Source organism: Scyliorhinus torazame, chromosome 17 (genome assembly GCF_047496885.1).
Source record: "Scyliorhinus torazame isolate Kashiwa2021f chromosome 17, sScyTor2.1, whole genome shotgun sequence".
In the NCBI taxonomy this organism is placed as follows: domain Eukaryota; kingdom Metazoa; phylum Chordata; class Chondrichthyes; order Carcharhiniformes; family Scyliorhinidae; genus Scyliorhinus; species Scyliorhinus torazame.
This window is the reverse complement of record NC_092723.1, coordinates 10,738,102-10,757,185: the sequence shown is the minus strand read 5'-3', so window position 1 is coordinate 10,757,185 and position 19,084 is coordinate 10,738,102. Positions and strand designations below refer to the sequence as shown.

Here is a 19,084-nt window from a genome sequence, read left to right as displayed (position 1 = left end):
ACATGACAGCCTGCCTGGGCAAACGTTGACACAATTATGTTGGGCTTTGTTTTGAACACTGTATAAACCAAAGTTAATTTGTGGGAAAGAGGGCCGTCCTAAGAGGAGAGATTCCGTCGCGTGCTCCGATTTCTCTGGAGTTTAGGAGAATGAGACGTGACCTCATTAAAACGTATATAATTCTTCAAGGCTTTGACAGGGTAGATGCTGAGGAAGCTCTTTCGCCTGGCTGGAGAGTCTGGAACTCGGGGCAGAATCTCAGGATAAGGGGCCAGCCATTTAGAATTGGGCAGTACAGTAGTTAGCACTGTTGCTTCACAGCTCCCAGGTCCCAGGTTCGATTCCCGGCTTGGGTCACTGTCTGTCTGCACCTTGTCCCCGTGTCTGCGTAGGTTTCCTCCAAAGATGTGCAGGTTAGGTGGATTGGCCATGCTAAATTGCCCCTTAGTTTCCAAAAAAGGATGGGTGGGGTTACTGGGCTAGGGTGGAGGTGTGGGCTTAAGTAGGGTGCTCTTTCCAAGGGCCGGTGCAAACTCGTGTAGTACCATGTCACTGCACCGACTGAAAACTGCCACGATCCAACTTCCTACCCTCCCCTTCCCCCCCCCGCCCCTCAATACAGCAATAGAATTCCTAAAAACACAGGCTGATTCGTGGAGTGGAGCCATCTGGCTAACTGATTAATGAGGTGACTCATGTTCCATATTATGGGAATCCCCATGTTTATTGGGGGGGCCAAATCCAGTTTACTTTAGTTGCCTTGGATAGAATCGAAAACCTTGGTCCACTGTGCAACCCTGTAACGCAATATTTAATCTCAAAACCGTACAACCAGAAGAAATTCTGTCCCCGCAGCTCTCTGTGGCAAGGAGGTCCAAAGACTCAAAACCCGGCACACCTTGCCGCCTCCAGAACTTTCTGGTGATCTTTGAAGTTGTCAAAGGGAATGATTATGTGCCTGGGATGTTGATTGTCCCTGGGCCTCAAAAACAGGATACGACGCGCCCTTTCCAGCTTGAAACGTCCAGTCTTCACATCCAGCTGAAGGAAACCCGGGGCCCATCTACTCTCTCCGGTGGACTCAAATAGAAAAAATCAGTGGCACTATTTCGAAGAGGAGCAAGGGAGTTATCACCATTGTCCTGACCAATATTTATTCCTCAATCAATATCACAAAACACAGATTATTACCTGGTCATTATCACGTTTTTGTTTGTGGGAGCTTGCTGTGTGCAAATTGACTGTCACTTTTCCCATGATGCAACAGTGATTACACTTCAAAAGCACTCAATTAGCTGTAAGGTTCGTTGAGTTGACCTTGAATATGGTTGCGTACGGCACATTTGCACGTAGCACATGTCCTGTGTATGTTTAGCACACATTATCTATTGGATGCTGGGTCTTAATAAGAGCATCAATATTTGTCACATAAACAATGAGGCAGGTCAGAACCACATAACATTTTGTCCGTTCTCTCTCTCTCTTTCCCGGCTTGGGTCACTGTCTATGCGGAGTCTGCACGTTCTCCCCGTGTGTGCGTGGGTTTCCTCCGGGTGCTCCGGTTTCCTCCCACAGTCCCAAGATGTGCAGGTTAGGTGGAATGGTCACGATAAATTGCCCTTAGTGTCCAAAAGGTTAGGAGGGGTTGCTGGGTTACAGGGATAGGGTGGAGGTGTGGGCTTAAGTGGGGTGTTCTTTCCGGGGGCCAGTGCAGACTCGACGGGCTGAATGGCCTCCTCTGCATTGTAAATTCTATGATTCTCTCTCACTCTCTCTCTCCTGCGTGGCATCTCCATCCTTCCCTCCCCTTTCCACGGTACATTCTGGGTCTAATGTGCCCAACGTCCTCTGCCTAAGAGGGAGAAAGTTCACAGCTCGCCCTCCAAAAGTTCAAACCTCTTTTTCCAAGTCACAATGAATTCATTTAAGCAGCTCCCTATCTAAGATTGCTTTAAAATGAAACACAGCCGGGGTTGAGCTTAATCCAGGGGGCAGGGGTTTCACCCTTCGAATGATGAGAGCCCCACACCTTCTCTGTTGGGTTTTGGTGGCCATATGACATGCCCATCACCCATCAAGCACTTCTGGACAGCAGCAACCCTCCCCTGGGATAGGACCTTGGAATGAGGAAATGTCCCTTCCTCTCTCCACCTCCCCCACCACGCTCCCTCACCCCGAGAAAGCTAATGGCCTAACATTCCATTCCCACCAGTGCCACTGGGAGTGGTGATAGCTGCTGGCAACTGACCCACCAGAGAGTTCAGATCAGCCAGGGGCTCGGGGCACAGGTACGTCAGAGCACAAAGGGGGGGTAACAGGGAATCGGATGACAAGGAAGGGAGGATAGTTCTCAATCCCCCCACCCCCACTGTCCCCTCCCGCCACATCTTAATGCTGGGTCTCAGGCACGGAGTGGCTTTGCACAAGGAACCCACGAACCCCCCTCCACCTCAGGAACCTGACAACAAATGGACAGGGTTTCCTTTTCCAGCTTTTTCCGTGGCTAATCCAGCTCCTGCCACTGGGTGGAACCAGTGGCGATACAATGAGGCCCTTGAGTGGCCATTAATTGCTTCCTCACCAGCCTCAATTAGTGCCCAGACAGGAAGGCTGTCCACAAGTCATCTCACCCTGGACTTACATGGGTGGATGGGGAAACGGTAGTGGGGTACCTACCCTTTACCCTCCTGTCCAATTAAATGTACTGCCCCCCCAAAAAAAAACTTCAATCGTGCTGGGGGGGGGGGGGGGGGAGGGGGAGCATTAAATCCCCTCTGTGGGGGGTTCCACTGAATCTCAGGGGGGGGGTTCAGGGGATAGGCAACAAAAGTCTGAAGGCCAAACATTTGTGAAGCTGCGAAGAGAGAACAGGATTATCGATAACTGTAAAGAAAATCAAAGCGACGGGACACAAAACAAAACCCGGGCACAGGCAGTGGTTAAAATGTGGGGCTGTTGAAAGGGAGTCCAGAAATAAATTAGCTAGGTGCTGGAGGACAGCAGGAGGAATGGAGCAGGAGTGGGATTAGGCTCTGTGGCTCACGTGAGGAGAGGTACTGCAGACTACCCAGGTCCATTTCTGCACTGCAACATTCACGTCTGCACAAGTGTCGGTGACTCAGAGTTAAGGAAGTGGGGGGGAGGGAGGATGGGCCCAGGAGCTAGAATGGTGGGTGCCAAGTAAAGCAGGAAACATTTTCAACAGATTAATTTACAGGCATGTACAACTTGACCCAGCGCAATAGCCGAAACGTAATCAAAATGTTTTAGCAGATACTCAGCAGGTACGGTAACCTCCCGTTGCGAGAACAAGGGAGCGGCTCTTTTATTTTTTGGATACTGAAATTGTTACAGAAGAAGGAGTACACACGTGTGTGCAAATAAAGCAAGCACAAAAGTTACGCATTCATAACTCTCAAAACAACCGCTCCAATATTGGCTGGCACATTTAGTTACAGATCATGTTGCAAGGCCTGTGTATGTGAATTTCACAATCTAGCGCCATTACACTAACATTTTGATTAATCTGTCGACAGTATTCGACTCTGATGCGTACACACAGTGGGTCAGTGCACTCTGCCATTAAGCGGACATGATACAGGCGTGTGCCCACAATCCCATAACAAGAATTACCCATTTCAAATCGCTCATCAGGGACTGAACTGCACCAAGCATAGCTCAGACCTCTTCCCACAGGAAGGAAAGTAACTATTTTTGTTTTAGAAAAGGAATCAACATCTCACATGCAGCCCCAAATAAAGGCCTGGTTACATATCCACTGGTGAGGGATAAGAGATGAAGACCTGCACATCCAGAAATAGGAACAGTTTCTCCCCCACAGCTACCAGACTCCTCAACGACTCCCCCTCGGACTGATCTGTTCCCGGTAAGAACACTATCCACGACGCTCTCTGCTGCTCTTGTTTGGCCTTGTTCTTCACTGTAACCAATCACTATTTGTTGATGTGTCATTGCCAATGTACTCTGTTGATTATTGTCTTGTCTACTGTGTACGTACTGTGTACGTTCCCTTGGCCGCAGAAAAATACTTTTCACTGTACTTCGGTACATGTGACAATAAATATCAATCAATCAATGGAGGGGGAAAAGCGAAGGTTTAAGAAGCACCTTTCCTCTACTGGAGTTTTCACCATTTCAAACAGAGATATTTGTCAACATGAAATACTCTTGAACAAGATTTCCACTCTTGGGACCATGGACTTCACGGAAAAGGGCAGAGGTTTATTTTGAGGGGAGAGAAAGAAATGTGTGTTGTTATATTATTTAATTATATGTTGTGTATTAACTCAATCTATAGCATTGCATAGTCAGTATAATATACATTTTTGTTTTACTGGTGTTCCCCGAAGCATTGTTTTCTTTTATAAACTCCTCCGCAAGCTTCTAATCATCCAGCTTTTCAATGACTCATTCAGTTAGCTCATTGGCCTGGGGGGGCCAGCCTCGTGTTGAACACAAACTGCTCCCATTTTCTTTCATCACCTCACTTTGTAGGAGGTGCTTCTGTCGAGTTTCTACAATGACACCCGATTGAACAAGTATTAATCTAAATTCAAGTGTGTTCAACGTGTGAAGTCAAACTGATCGGAGGAAAAAAACGGCAGAAACAAATAGGAAAACAAGTGTCAAGTATATTTTACTGAAAAAAATAGCCTCTGCTTCTCTGTAAGGGAAAGTGTCAAATATCCCTGTGCTCTGCCAGAAGTGAGGGTGGAAAGTATCCTTTCCTGGTTGTGGACCGGAAAGTAGGATTGAGAGCCAGCCTAAAACTTATAATAATAATCTTTATTACTGTCACAAGTGGGCTTACATTAACACTGCAATGAAGTTATTGTGGAAATCCCCAAATCGCCACACTCCGGCGCCTGTTCGGGTACACGGAGGGAGAATTCAGAATGTCCAAATCATCTATTGGGGGGGGGGGGGGGACGTGCAAATTCCCAGTCACCCGAGGTCGGAATCGAACCTGGGTCCCTGACGCTGCGAGGCAGCAGTGCCAACCACCGTGCCCACGCACCCTGCAAGACTGGATGTCTCGAAGGGAAACGGGTCGCATGGTACTCAGGCCCGAGGATCCGAGAATCCTGCACACCAACCCGTGAAGCAGCAGTCAGACAGTAAAAGGACGGAGCTCACATCTTCTGATAGTATCATTTCGGGAAGGAAGCATTCCTTTCAAATGAGCGCAGGCAACAAAGCAAATTACATCAAACTCGCCACCATAGACAAGATAACATAGGTCAGAAAAAAGCAATTTGCAAACATGAAAAACAGTTTGAACAGCTGGCTGAGATCAAACAACCAAATTGTGCAGCAGAAATATAAATGCTGAAATGCACTTCGGCAAAATCCAACAGATAGTGTGAGAATTTAAAAGTTTAGGTTTTCTGTAGTACTCGTGATCTAAACTGTTTGGGTTAAAGGACGCAAATAGGCAAACAAGAGTCAAACCAGCATTAGAACACAATATCGGGCAGTGTATGGGCATCCATCTGTGCTCCAACCCCATCACTTCAACATCGAAATAAAAGCAATGATGCAGGCGCCGCAATCTACTCAATCTCCCAAATGTTTAAAAGCTGCCCTAACTCTTCAGATCCAAATGAGCACTGTGGGGGGCTTAGCAAACAGATATTGAAAGATTTTCCTTCACCCCTAAGATGCACATCATCTGCATGCAAAAGTCAATCTCGAATCATAGAATAATGTGGCACAAAAGTGGACCATCCAACCCATCAATCACGTTGTGGCCCTTTACATGGGCTACACATTATTTCCATTCCGCTGCATGTTTCCCATTTTGAAGTATTTATTTAATCCCCTTTTGAAAGTTACTGAATCTCCTGCACGGCTCTTTCAGATCCACCACAGCTCAATGTGTAAAAAATGCTTCCTCATGCCACCTCTGGTTATTTTCCTTTAAATCTGTGCCTTTTGGTTACAACTTTTCCGACACTGGGGCAGCCCCTCATTTAAGCTGTCACATCCTTGTTGAACACCTCTGAAACCTCACCTCAACCTTCCCTGCCCCAAGGAAGGTAACCTCACCTCTGTCGCCTGTCCAGGCAATTGAAGTTCACCATCTCGAGTACCATTCTGCTAAATCTCATTTGCAACCTCTCTCAGAACCTCGACACCCTTCCTAAAGTGTGGAGCCCAGAAGTGGACACAGTGGGGCTTAACCGCGAATGAGTTAACTTCTCTCACCTTTAGCTTGCAACATATTTCTCTTGCTGCTCGTGGCTTTACCAGTCCTTGTAAGTTCAGTGTTTCCCATGTGCTGCTCACACTGCAAAACACTTCCTCCTGCGTTCCCCCTATGTTGAAATCAAGAATCACCAATCACATGGTCTTTGATTTCACCCTATTTTTCCTCAGGCTTCCCAATTGCGCAACTCCTTATGTTGCCCAACCTCCCTCCTCCTAACTTTAGAATTTTAAAACCAAAACGTTTTCCTGCAGCAAGGTACACTGTGAGAGTCCTTGATTAATCAAGGCCCTGGGTGGATGCAAAAGACCCCATGGGCACTATCGCAAAGATGACCCTTAGTGCTCAAACCAAATTGTCTCCCTCAGCCAACATCACTAAAATTAATTAATTATCTGGCCTTAAAAGTATTTTTTAAAAATAAATTTAGAGTACCCAATTATTTTTTTTTCCAATTAAGGGGCAATTCAGCGTGGCCAATCCACCTACCCCGCACATCTTTTTGGATTGTGGAGGGAAGCCCACGCAGACAGGGGGAGAACGTGCAAACTCCATACGGTCAGTGACCCGGGGCCATGATTCGAACCCAGGTCCTCAGCGCCGCAGTCCTAGTGCTAACCACTGTGCCGCGTGCCACCTTGGCCTTACAAGTATAACCATAGATGTAATATAGGGAACGTGGCAACTGATTTGTGCAAAGCACTCGGTCAGAAACAGTGAAGGGACATGGCCAAATAATTAATTTAAGAGGTAAACTCTGGCCAGGATACCTTTGAAGCATCCGGAAGTTCTGACAGTCAGCGTTTAACTGCTGGTTACTTCTTCCTTTACTTGCCGATGTAGTTCACCTTCCCTTTACAACATTAGACACCTTGCCCTTTCAACTCGGTTTTACTATTTAGTACAGTATTTGTTTTAGAGCTTATTTTTCTAACCAAGATCTACAAATTCAGATAAATTCAAAAACAAATTTCAAGAAATTAAAACCGGTTAAAATCTCTGGTGCAGACCCAAGTCAAGCAATGTGATTTTATTTAGTGTCTTCTAACATAGGAGAAAATGTCCCACGTTTAGTTCTGATGTGCAGTCTGCATCCATAATGTTAACTCAGCTCATCTTTCAGAAGCTGATGTGTATTCCCAATGAAGGAAGGGGGCACGGTAGCACAGTTGCTTCAGGGTCCCAGGTTCAATTCCCCGCTGGGTCACTGTCTGTGCGGAATCTGCACGTTCTCCCCATGTCTGCGTGGGTTTCCTCCGAGTGCTCCGGTTTCCTCCCACAGTACAAAGATGTGCAGGTTAAGTGGATTGGCCATGCTAAATTGCCCTTAGTGTCCAAAAAGGTTGGGTGGGGTTGCTGGGTTATGAGGATGGGGTGGAGGTGTGGGCTTGGATAGGGTGCTCTTTCCAAAGGCCGGTGCACACTCGATGGGCTGAATGGCCTCCTTCTGCACTGTAAATTCTATGCGATGTCTATGAAGGAGCATTTCTGTTGACTCGAGTCAATGTGCTATGACTCAAATCCTCATCAGATACCAGTATGCCCGGGAGCAGGTACCGCAAAGCCAGAGGAGCTTTGTGTCTGTGACATCACCTAATACAGAGGTGTAACATTTTTCCTGCCTGTGCTATCTCTTGTTGCTGTGAAAAAAACAGTCTTGATTTGCAAATCTAATTTCCATCTTTCCTAAAATTTACATTATCATCAAATTCTTACCACGAGCAAGACTTTTTTTTTGCATTTTCTGATGTCATCATGTCCGTAGGCAGCAGTGCTAACCACTGCGCCGCCGTGCCGCCCTCCCACGGCCATTGTCTTTAACGTGAAAGACCACCGCAGGGTGATTTGTTGAGATCCTTGCGGAAACGAAAATGGTCGTCGAGAGTTACTAAGAAAGGTGACCATAAACCTGTTCAAGGAAGTTGGCGTTCAGGGCACCCATACTACAACATTCCGCAAAGCTAACCAATAAAAAGGCTGACATATACAGCGCAAAGACACTCGTGAAAAAGGCCCGAGGCATGAGCCACCTCTTCAACGCAATTCAATCATTTAAATTCCTTTGCTTTGTGGGCGGCACGGTGGCGCAGTGGTTAGCACTGCTGCCTCACGGTGCCGAGGACCTGGGTTCGAGCCCGGCCCCGGGTCACTGTCCCTGTGGAGTTTGCACATTCTCCCCGTGTCTGCGTGGGTTTCGCCCCCCACAACCCAAAGATGTGCAGGGTAGGCGGATTGACCGTGCTAAATTGCCCCTTCATTAGAAAAAAAGAATTGCGTACTCTAAATATATTTTTTAAAATCATTTTCTTCACACTGGATTTCTGGACTTTTTTTTTTTTTTAAATCGATGACATTCCACAAGTAAGTTTATTTGCCAAGAAACAAAAACCCAGTGGCCTTGCACGTGACTTATGAAAATTTGAGGAAGCAAGGAGACAGGAACTAGTCACATTCGAAATGCAGCTAGGCCCAGACATCCGCGTATTGGAGGAAATATGTCCGGCGAACCTGCTCTGCCATTCAATAAAATTGTAGCCGACCTGATTATAAACTCAACCCCACATTGCTGCCCACCCCTGATAGCCTTTCACCTCCCCCCCCTCTTGTCAGTCAAGAATGGCTAGCCTCAATGTGTATCTATTTAGTCTGCCCCTCCCAGAATTCATAGATTCATAGAATTTACAGTGCAGAAGGAAGTCATTCGGCCCATCGAGTCTGCACCGGGTCTTGAAAACAGCCCACACCTCCACCCTATCCCCATAACCCAGTAACCCCACCCAACCTTTTTTGACACTCAGGGCAATTTCGCATGGCCAATCTGCCTAACCTGCACATCTTTGGACTGTGGGAGGAAACCGGAGCACCCGGAGGAAACCCACGCAGACACGGGGGAGAACGTGCAGACCCCGCACAGACGGTGACCCAAGCCGGGAATCGAACCTGGGATCCTGGAGCTGTGAAGCAACAGTGCTAACCACTGTGCTGCCGTGATTCCTGAGTAGCAGGTGCCTCTGTTGCAATGCGCACAGTATCATGATTGTAAAAGACAGGCTCATTGAACGAATTAGCCTTTTCCTGGTGGATTTTTAAAAAAATATATAGATTCACATTTGGAATCACCAGAATACAAGTTATGAAATCTATTCTGTTGTTAGGGGGTGCCCCAGGTTTACCAAATTCTTAGGATCACCTGATCTGAACTACGACAAAAGGGTAGTGATTTGTTTCATCAGAGAATATGTAATTATCGCGCTCATTCTCCGCTCCACTGCGCTGATAATGGACTGTCAGGCAGGATAAGACACAGTTCCGACTGATGCAGGGTCACTCAATTCAACCTCATTTCAAACGTCAGCGCCCTACCCTCAGTGGGGTTCCAGAAGGTTCAGCAGAGTTCAGTCAGGGTTTGTATTGTGCTGGGCTACAAGTTCAGGCCTCATGCTTTATCAGGTGCCAAGGCAATTTTTCCATGGTGTACCTCAAGGGGTGGGGAGGGTTTAATGCCACCGACGGCAATTGCGACGTCATTGTCTGATGCCATTCTGATAGTTATAGTGAGCGATAACACTGCCACGTTTGCAAACAAAACCGTGAGGCTGTCAAGAGGATCAGCGCTCGCAGAGGGGTTAGGCACAGTTGATGGTTGCAGAAAAGAAATGATTTGGCAGGTGGGGGTGGGGGTGGAGAGGCCAAAATGTCTTTCGTTTCCAGTTGGGGGAAAATAAAACGAGGCAAGGTCAAGTAATCCGCCTCAATTAAAAGATTAAGAGATTGCCACCTTTTCAAAGTCATTTTTGAGGATTTATGGATTTAAAATAAAATTAAACACAAAAATGTCACTCACTCATTGAGAAGGGTGGCCGGGGGCATTTTACGTTTCGTGGGAACGGCAGTCAGACCCCTCTGGCATCTGGAATGCAAAATCCACGGTGTAGACTATCAACTGTGCTCTGAGCCTTGTAACGATCTAGGAAAATTCTTCCCCCCCCCCCCCCCGCACCCCCCTCCACGGCAAGGACAATTACATTTCTTTTGAAGTTATTTCTGTTCTCTGCCCTCTCCAGCTCCAGCGATGCAACAATGGCCAGCGGCGAACGGACAGCGCTGACCATCCATTGCCACTTACAGCTGTCCACGGACTATTCGAGGGCGATTGCACGGCAACATACTGTAATTAGAGAGGCCATTTTGACAGCGCCCACTGCAGGGGGTCTGGGAGCCACGCGAAAAGACAGGACGTGGTGACCTGCAGTGTACACGCAGACGGCGTGAGCCAGATGGCGTCTTGCCAACCAATCAGTATTTTCTTTATTCGTTCACGGGACGTAGGCTGGGCCAGCATTTATTTATTCCCCATCCTTGAGGGCATTTATAAGTCAACTACATTGCTGTGGAGTCACATGTGGGGCAGGTAAATATGACTAATTCCCTCCCTCCCCTAAAGGGCCAGATGTGTTTTTTTTATGACAATGGTTTCATGGTCATCATTAGAGATGGTCATCGTTAGACTTTGCAGAACTTTTTTTTATTTCATTCAAATTCCACCGTCTGCCATCATGGAATTCGAACTCAGGTCCCCAGAGCATTAGCCTGGCTCTCTGGATCACTGGTCAAGTGACAATACTGCCTTCCACCGGCTTAAGAATCCTTCCTGAGGCTGGTAAAGTCTAAACTAGGAAGTGTGAATTAAAATATTTAATTTGCAGGGGGTGGCATGTGGCGCAGTGGTTAGCACCGGGACTGCGGCACTGAGGTCCCAGGTTCGAATCCCAGCCGTGGGTCACTGTATGTGTGGAGCTCGCACATTCTCCCCGTGTCTGCGTGGGTTTCGCCTCCACAATCCAAAGATGTGCCGGGTAGGTGGATTGGCCACGCTAAATTGCCCCTTAATTGGAAAAAAAATTATAATTGGCTACTCTAAAATTGTTATTTTTTTTAAATTTAATTTGCTGTAAAATCATCGACAGAAACAGAGGGCAATGAAATGGGAATAAAAAGAGAGAGAGAGTGTGTTATGAGAAACAAACAGCATCACGATAGCACAGTGGTTAGCACTGTGGCTTCACAGCGCCAGGGTCCCAGGTTCGATTCCCCGCTGGGTCACTGTCTGTGCGGAGTCTGCACGTTCTCCCCATGTCTGCGTGGGTTTCCTCCGGGCGCTCCGGTTTCCTCCCACAGTCCAAAGACGTGCAGGTTAGGTGGATTGGCCATGATAAATTGCCCTTCGTGTCCAAAAAGGTTAGGAGGTGATATTGGGTTACGGGGATAGGGTGGAAGTGAGGGCTTAAGTGGGTCGGTGCAGACTCGATGGGCCGAATGGTCTCCTTCTGCACTGTATGTTCTATCTTCTATGTAAACTTAGCGAAATTCAATGTTCCCGGTATATCCAAAATCCTATGAAGAACAGCACACACCAGATCGCCACGTCCTGTCTTTTTACAGATCCTGATTAATCTACCGTTCATTTCCAATATGTTCTATGTTGATTCGGATATCTAGGGTGCGACTCGCTTGAACAAGGGGCCTGATGGGGAACGTGTGGTCGAGGCCGCACATAGCCTCGTTTTATACAGTGAGGAGCTCCACTTGTCAGAGCTCCCCATTGTAGCGAGAGGTCAGGATGCCATTTAAAAATGGCCACCGGAACAATCCCGGACCTCCCCCTCAACCCGAACGCAATGTGAGAGGTTCCCAGGCCCCTCCCCCCGCACCACCCAACCACCACACTGGGTAACCCCAGCCCGATCACGCGACAAAAATGCCAATTTGGCATCTTGCTAGTGCCAACCTGGCACCCTGCCACTGCCAGGGTGCCAGGCTCCGAAGTGGAGATGGTCAATAGCTTTAAGTTCCTGGGGGTCACCATCACCAACAGTCTGTCCTGGTCCATTCACGTTAATGCAACAGTCAAGAAAGCCCAACAACGTCTCTACTTTCTGCGGAAGCTAAAGAAATTTGGCCTATCTGCATCGACCCTCACAAACGTCTACAGATGTACCATAGAGAGCATCCTATCCGGCTGCATCAAAACTTGGTATGGCAACTGCTTGGCCCAAGATCGCAAGAAACTACAGAGTGTGGTGAACTCAGCCTAACGCATCAAAAAAGCTTGCCACCCGCCCATTGATTCTGTATAAACCTCCCGCTGCCTCAAGAAGGCAGACAGCATTATCAGAGACCCCTCCCACCCAGGCATTGCGCTCTTCCAGACCCTTCTATCAGGCAAAAGATACGGAAGTCTGAAGACCCGCACCTCCAGAAATAGGAACAGCTTCTTCCCCACAGCTACAAGACTCCTCAACGACTCCCCCTCGGACTGATCTGTTCCCTGTAAGAACACTATTCACGACGCCCTGTGCTGCTCTTGTTTGGCCTTGTACCGCACTGTAACCAATCACTATTTGTTGATGCACCACAGTCAATGTACTCTGTCGATCATTCTTTTGTCTACTACATACGTACTGTGTACGTTCCCTTGGCTGCAGAAAAATACACTTCACTGTACTTCGGTTAATTACACGCCGTCGGGAACTCGGCCGGTCGGGAGCGCAGGATTGCTGGGTGGGCCTTTGGCAATTGCCCGAACTGGAGCCGGCCCTGATTACAGCGTGAAAGTGGATTCTCCGCCCCCCGCGCCTGCCGCGATTTCTGGGCGGGGCTGCAGAGAATCCAGCCCATGGTCTCCCGGCTTTCAACGGCTACGCTGCGCCGCCGCGGCGAGCTGCTTTTCGGGCGCAGCGTGGCCATTGGATCACGCCGTAGAATCTGCAGCCCTTCAGAGCTGAATCTGATAACATCCAATGCCAGTGAAAACAAAATGGCTCATTTGAACTGACATGGGCTGAAAAACTGATAGTTGGCAAATAGGAATGCAGCAGTGAACATAAATGCTGCCAAATCCCATAACAAATAATGAGATGAATGTGCTCGTGTGCAACTGTGGCATCCACCATTCTTCTTCGACTAGAGCCATGGGATCTTCAAACCAGTGCCTGCGAGCTCAGACAGAACTATCTCATTCAAGAGACGGCACTTGAAGCATGCCACCTCGGTAATGCAGTGAATCCTCTACGGACTGTTTCCAGGGACACACACCGAGACAAACACCAACTGCTGCTGGAAGGTGATCAACTCGGTGAAAGACGCTCTTTGGTCTGCCCGAAACTTGCTGATCTTCCAGTGCAAAGAGCTGTCCTCGACCGAGTGTTGCAGACTGGCACATTCCAAGGTCCAGGACCACGTGCTGAGGGACGCACTCAAGCTTGGGGCAGCTGCTGCCAAGGCGCAATGGGGAAAGACCGCTGTGTAAGGTCTTACCAGCAAATGTACACCGAGGGGCGGGTAACAGTGTAAACCCCCCTCGGTCTGGGTCATTAACACTCCAATGTATAAAAGAAACATGGCAATGTAAATGTTTAAGAAGGAATTGTAACGTAAAGAGCGATATGTGTGTAATGTTATTAAAATTGAATGGAAGAAAGTCAAGGGAATGTGTAACTCTGATGGAAATGTACAGTCAAGACAATTCGAAATGTTCTGTAATGTTTAGTATAGATTTTATGAATAAAGTATATTTTTTTGGAATAAAAAGTGAATCCTCAGGCTGGATAACGTGTTTGAATCCTGCTGTGTGGCTAATTATCTGTGGAGCCATATCTGAGTCAGGAATATCTCACCTTCGATCTCACCCTCCCGAGAGGAGAAGGATAGGATCAGCTCAGTCTAACAACCCACCTGATAATACCCTCCACTGACATGGGGCAGGTTTCCCAAAAGGAATAAAATAGTTCTTATTTTCCCAGTTTACTGTTTTTCTTCCTTCTGGGAGTTGGCCCCAGTGTTTTAGGGAAGCGTTGAAGACATTTTGAGAGCGAGAATGGTGAAACACTGAACAAAGTTAATGTCAGGAAAGTGACCATAGTCCCAGGTGACCATTGGGCCACTTCCCCTTTTGAGGGGGAGAGCTGACTGGTGGCGATTTAACCAGAGGATCACCACACCTCAGGCAAGGGGCACGGCTGAGAATAACCTCAGCCGGTATGGGAATTGAACCCACGCTGCTGTCCTTACTCTGCAACACGAACCAGCTGTCTAGCCTGCTGAGCTAAACCGGCTTCCTGATTAGCAAACCTTCAGGAGCAAATCAGAGTAGAAGGGGGATTATAACCCTTGGCAACACACATCTCTGTGCACAATAAATATGCACCAATCTGCTTTCTGCTGATATTACCCATGTCACTAATAAACATTTATATACTGTAAGGTGAAGGGTCAAGGTGAAAGTATTTTAAGAGCCAACTAATGTTTTGATAAGCCTTCAGAATTCACAAGAAAAATATTCAAGCCCTTGTAAAGTTGTAAAAGATGGAATTATTGAGGTTTTGGAAGTGGGGTAATTCAGTTATGTTATTGATTGGGTCAGCTTTGAAAATTAGTTCCATTGACTCGTCGGGCTTCATGGAAAAGCCCCCCCCTTTGGCACAGCCAACCCTGGCTTACGTTGCAAAAATGTTAGCATTTCATTACGTTGTCCTCTCTGCTGTGGAGCTGTAAGAAACGTTAGCTCAATAACAGCTCATTGCAGTTCAGCATGTTTTAGTCAGTGCAACGTACGGTGAATAAGCCTCCTGGCAATTTTCCTACTGGAATGATTGCTTAGTTGGTTGGGGGACCGAGGGTAACTTTGGAACAACTCTCCTACTAAGATTCAGCAGAAAAACAGCAAAATAAAACTTCACTGGACACAGACATGTAGAAATAACATTTAGCACAGATCCTACTGAATCCTGGAACTTTCCAATGAGGCAAATCCGACAATACCCTCAAGTGGTTACGTGATAAGACTCCCAATCTCCCTCTCCACCTTTCAGACTCTCCTTACAATTCACCTCTCTGACCAATATTTTGGCCGCCCCTCCTCATACCTCCTCTGGCCGGGTGGCCATTTTTCTCCAGTTGAGCGTCTGGCTCCTGGGGCCTTTCATTTTTTTGCTGCTAAGGACACAATGGGCTGGAATCTCCACCTCCCGCCATTGGCAGCGGAGTTCACGATGCGGTGGAGAATATCATGTCGGGCAAATAATGGGAATGCCGGCGGACGTTCGGGCCTCCCCCGCTGGCAGCGGCAATGAGGTTAACGCCCCGCACCAGCGGGAGGATGCTAATGGGCCACTTGAACCAATTTACATCGTATTAAAGGGTTGGACACCGGATTCTCCACAAAGCACCAGCCCTCTGGTGGATTGCAGGCGTGGATTGGTGCAAGTATTTGCCAGCATGTCACTGATGCGGTGGGCCAAGGGGGTAAGTATGTAACGTAGGTGCCCCAAAAGCCCATCGTAGGGGGGCCACAATGCAAATTATTTCCACCCCGCCCCCCCCCCACTTTAGACGCCCCCACCAGTGTCCCATATCAGCCACCCCCCGCTTCCCCCTCCCCACGCCCCATCAGTCACCCTGCCTCGAAGCTAAACAGCAGAGCAGGCACAAACAGTGAAATATCACTGCTTTTTCACTCACAGGTCCCTTATACCTGCTGCCCCAGACAGAGGTGTAGAAAGCAGCAGCTGTAACTTAACAGAAAGTCAAAACCACATCAGAAGGCTTTAAATGCCCTCAGATCCTTTGATCTGCATGGCTTCTATTCTATTCACTTTCAAAGAAAAAAAGCTTTTGTAGGCTGTAATTGACAGCTACCAGACAGTCGGGATTGTTTATTTTAATTTCCCTTCATGCTTGAATGCACCTTGAGTAGCCTGCTTTGAGCCTAACTGCAATGTTTATAAACATCAAGGTGTTAAGTGCTTTCCCATCCTCTTTTTCTCAACAGAAAGCATTTAACTGCTTTCCAGATGGTCAGGAGCTGTCAATCATTAATAGATGTTCATAAATATTGTGGCTAAGTTCACAGCTGGGGGGGAGGGGACATGTTGGGTCACCCTCATCCATGCATGCTGTGGGAAAGGGGGGGGGGGTGTGATCCAACATTTTCTGTGATTGGTGGGGGGGGGGGTGATGTTGGGAGGATGACGCTACTTGTTACGGGGATGGGGAGGGTGGAGGACTTGCATTGTGGTGGTGGGGGGGGGACAGCTCCGCTGGACCTCACCTTCAGCATGCCCGCTCAAACTGTCGGACCAGAAGTGCGATTTGGAGCAGGATCCCTAGCGCTCCTACTGTGCATACATTTGCATAGAAACCAGAAGCGATTCAGCTCCGGCAGGACAACATAGGGCAGGATAACATTGGGCTTGGATGGGAGGTGCGGTTATGGGGGTAGGAGGGAGGGAAGGAGGGGCTATTGGATGGGGCTATTGGAGGGGAGGAGGGACTATTGAGCGGGAAGGGGCTATTGGAGGGGAGGAGGGGCTAATGGACAGGAAGAGGGGCTATTGGACTGGGCTATTGGAGGGGAGGAGTGGCTATTGAGCGGGAAGGGGCTATTGGAGGGATGGAGGGACTATTGGAAGGGTATTGGGGATATTGGAGGGGGACTATTTCAGGGGAGGGGGCTATTGGAGGGGAGGAGGGGTAACTGGAGTGGGACTATTTCAGGGGAGGGGGCCATTGGAGGGGATATTGGAGGGGTGGAGGGTGATTGGTGGGGGACTATTTTATGGGGAGGGGTATCGGAGGGGAGGGGTGGGTATTGGAGGGGGACTATTTTGGGGGAGGGCTATGGGAGTGGAGGGGGGAGGGTAGGGGATGGGGAGACGGGCTTAGAACACCCAGAGACGCTCTATTTCAAAGGGGGCATTGATTTGGGTGCACTTTCCTGAGGTAAATGCCTTTCCTTCCAGTTTGCGATGTATATATCAAGCAACGGTAGCATTGTGGATAGCACAATTGCTTCACAGCTCCAGGGTCCCAGGTTCGATTCCGGCTTGGGTCACTGTCTGTGCGGAGTCTGCACATCCTCCCCGTGTGTGCGTGGGTTTCCTCCGGGTGCTCCGGTTTCCTCCCACAGTCCAAAGATGTGCAGGTTAGGTGGACTGGCCATGCTAAATTGCCCTTAGTGTCCAAAACTTCCCTTAGTGTTGGGTGGGGTTGCTGGGTTATGGGGATAGGGTGGAGATGTTGACCTTGGGTAGGGTGCTCTTTCCAAGAGCCGGTGCAGACTCGATGGGCCGAATGGCCTCCTTCTGCACTGTAAATTCTATGATAATCTATGGATTCTCTGATTCTGCGGCCGAGTGCCGACAGTGCCGTGGGAACAGTGGTGTTTTATGGCGCCAAAATCGGCGCCGAACCATCACCAATCTCGGGTTCTGGGAAGAGCTCCTCGCTCCAGCGCCAAATACGGCCGGAGAATTGCCGGCTTCGTGGCCGTGCATGGCGACGACCTGCAGCGGTCACGCTGTACAACGCGCGCGGACCCGATCTGCCAGATAGTGGCCCCTGGACCACCCCCCTCTCCACCAGCGGACCACCCCACACTAGTCCCCCCAGCCCTCTCTGAAGCCCGCCCCCCCCCCCCCCTCCCACAGCAGGCGGAACGGCTCCCCCGTGACTGTGGCGCCGCTGGACACAGTCCAGTTCACGAAAACTGAGAGCACAAGTGAACCGCGCCGTCGGGAACTCGGCCCATCGGGGGGAGGGGGGGAGCACAGGGGAGGGCCTTCAGGTAATGTCCTGAGGCCGTACCAACGGCGCACGACGTACTCCCCGGTGACGCCGTTTTGGAAGGGGCGGAGCATCTGAAAACAGGCGCCGCCCCCGATTCGGTCGGAAAAAGGGATTCTCCGCCCGATCGGCGATTACAAAATTGGCCTCGGAAAGTGGAGAACCCCGCCCATAGTCTCCCAAACGGGAAATACAGCCCAATGTCACTGCAAGTCACTGCTGTTGACGAAACCTGTCCACGTGGGATACACTTCTGTCTGGAAATAACTTTTTTTTTGGTCTCATTATAATTGCAGCTGTTGAACAGATTACAGGATAACGTCTTCCTTGGTCTATAAACACTGCATTTTGGAGTTTCCGCAAATAGCAAGGCTCAACACAAACACACTGAAGTGAAAGACGGAGCTGCCACCTCATCTGCTGAAAGAATTCAAGACCAGATGGAAGATTTATGCAAGAAAAGCAATTTGTCGTCGACAGACTGGGACGTTTTAGGATGGCTCCTTTCTTGGATCATTGCAAACAGCTGGAGCTTTGGCTCTCCATCAACTGATGATCTGATCTCAGCTGCTCTGTACAGTCTGCACAATGGTCCAAAACTGTTAAAATAGGAATATTTCATAGGACAAGGTCAACCCTTAATGGTGCGACAGAAAAGCGCACAAAGTTGTACAATAAAATTTCAGAGACCCCACCTTTTCCGGTCAAGTATTTCTCTGCACACATTCCTACCTCAATTGTATCCATTATATTATTTTGGTGGGATTTAAGTGGTCAGATTGTTACAAGGGCACCACATACAGATGCAGAAAAAGGATGGTTTCTTAGGCCTGCACAATGGGGACTGCACAAGTACCCATCAAAATGGCAGCTCGGTTCCCAGCAAGTGCATGGCGCTGGAGTCTCCGTTGCCCGAAGCCAATATGGTAATCGCCAATCAGGTGGCGAATCGACTCCGACGCCCAAATCTGGGCCAGCGCCGGTTTGATGCCAGTGAACCATGCTCCACACCTCCGGAAATTGCATCATCGCGTCCCGCGCCGTTGCAGCGCCATCAGCCGGACCCACCCGTGATGCTCCGCCCCCGATGGGCCGAGATCCCGACGCCGCGGGACACGTGCGGGAACCCAGCGTGGCGGCTGCGGACTGTGTCCGGCGCCGCCACACTCGGCCGGGATCCATGCGCTAGTCAGGGGGAGTGCAGTGAGATCGCGGCTGGCGGGTCAGGTCCGC

At 48.9% G+C, this 19,084-nt stretch overlaps 1 protein-coding gene across 4 annotated transcripts in view; it reads right to left on the bottom strand.

Moving 5' to 3' along the window:
• LOC140393707 (solute carrier family 45 member 3) overlaps nt 1-19,084 on the bottom strand; it is a 156,309-nt gene that overhangs the window by 77,565 nt on the left and 59,660 nt on the right. The window contains exon 1 of one of the 4 annotated variants that reach the window (XM_072480011.1): nt 6,229-6,323. The exons of the other annotated variants lie outside the window; for them this stretch is intronic. The gene's annotated coding sequence lies outside the window, so the exon portion shown is untranslated. Of the gene's footprint in view, nt 1-6,228; nt 6,324-19,084 lie in introns of those variants that run through there. 4 annotated transcript variants of the gene reach the window in all.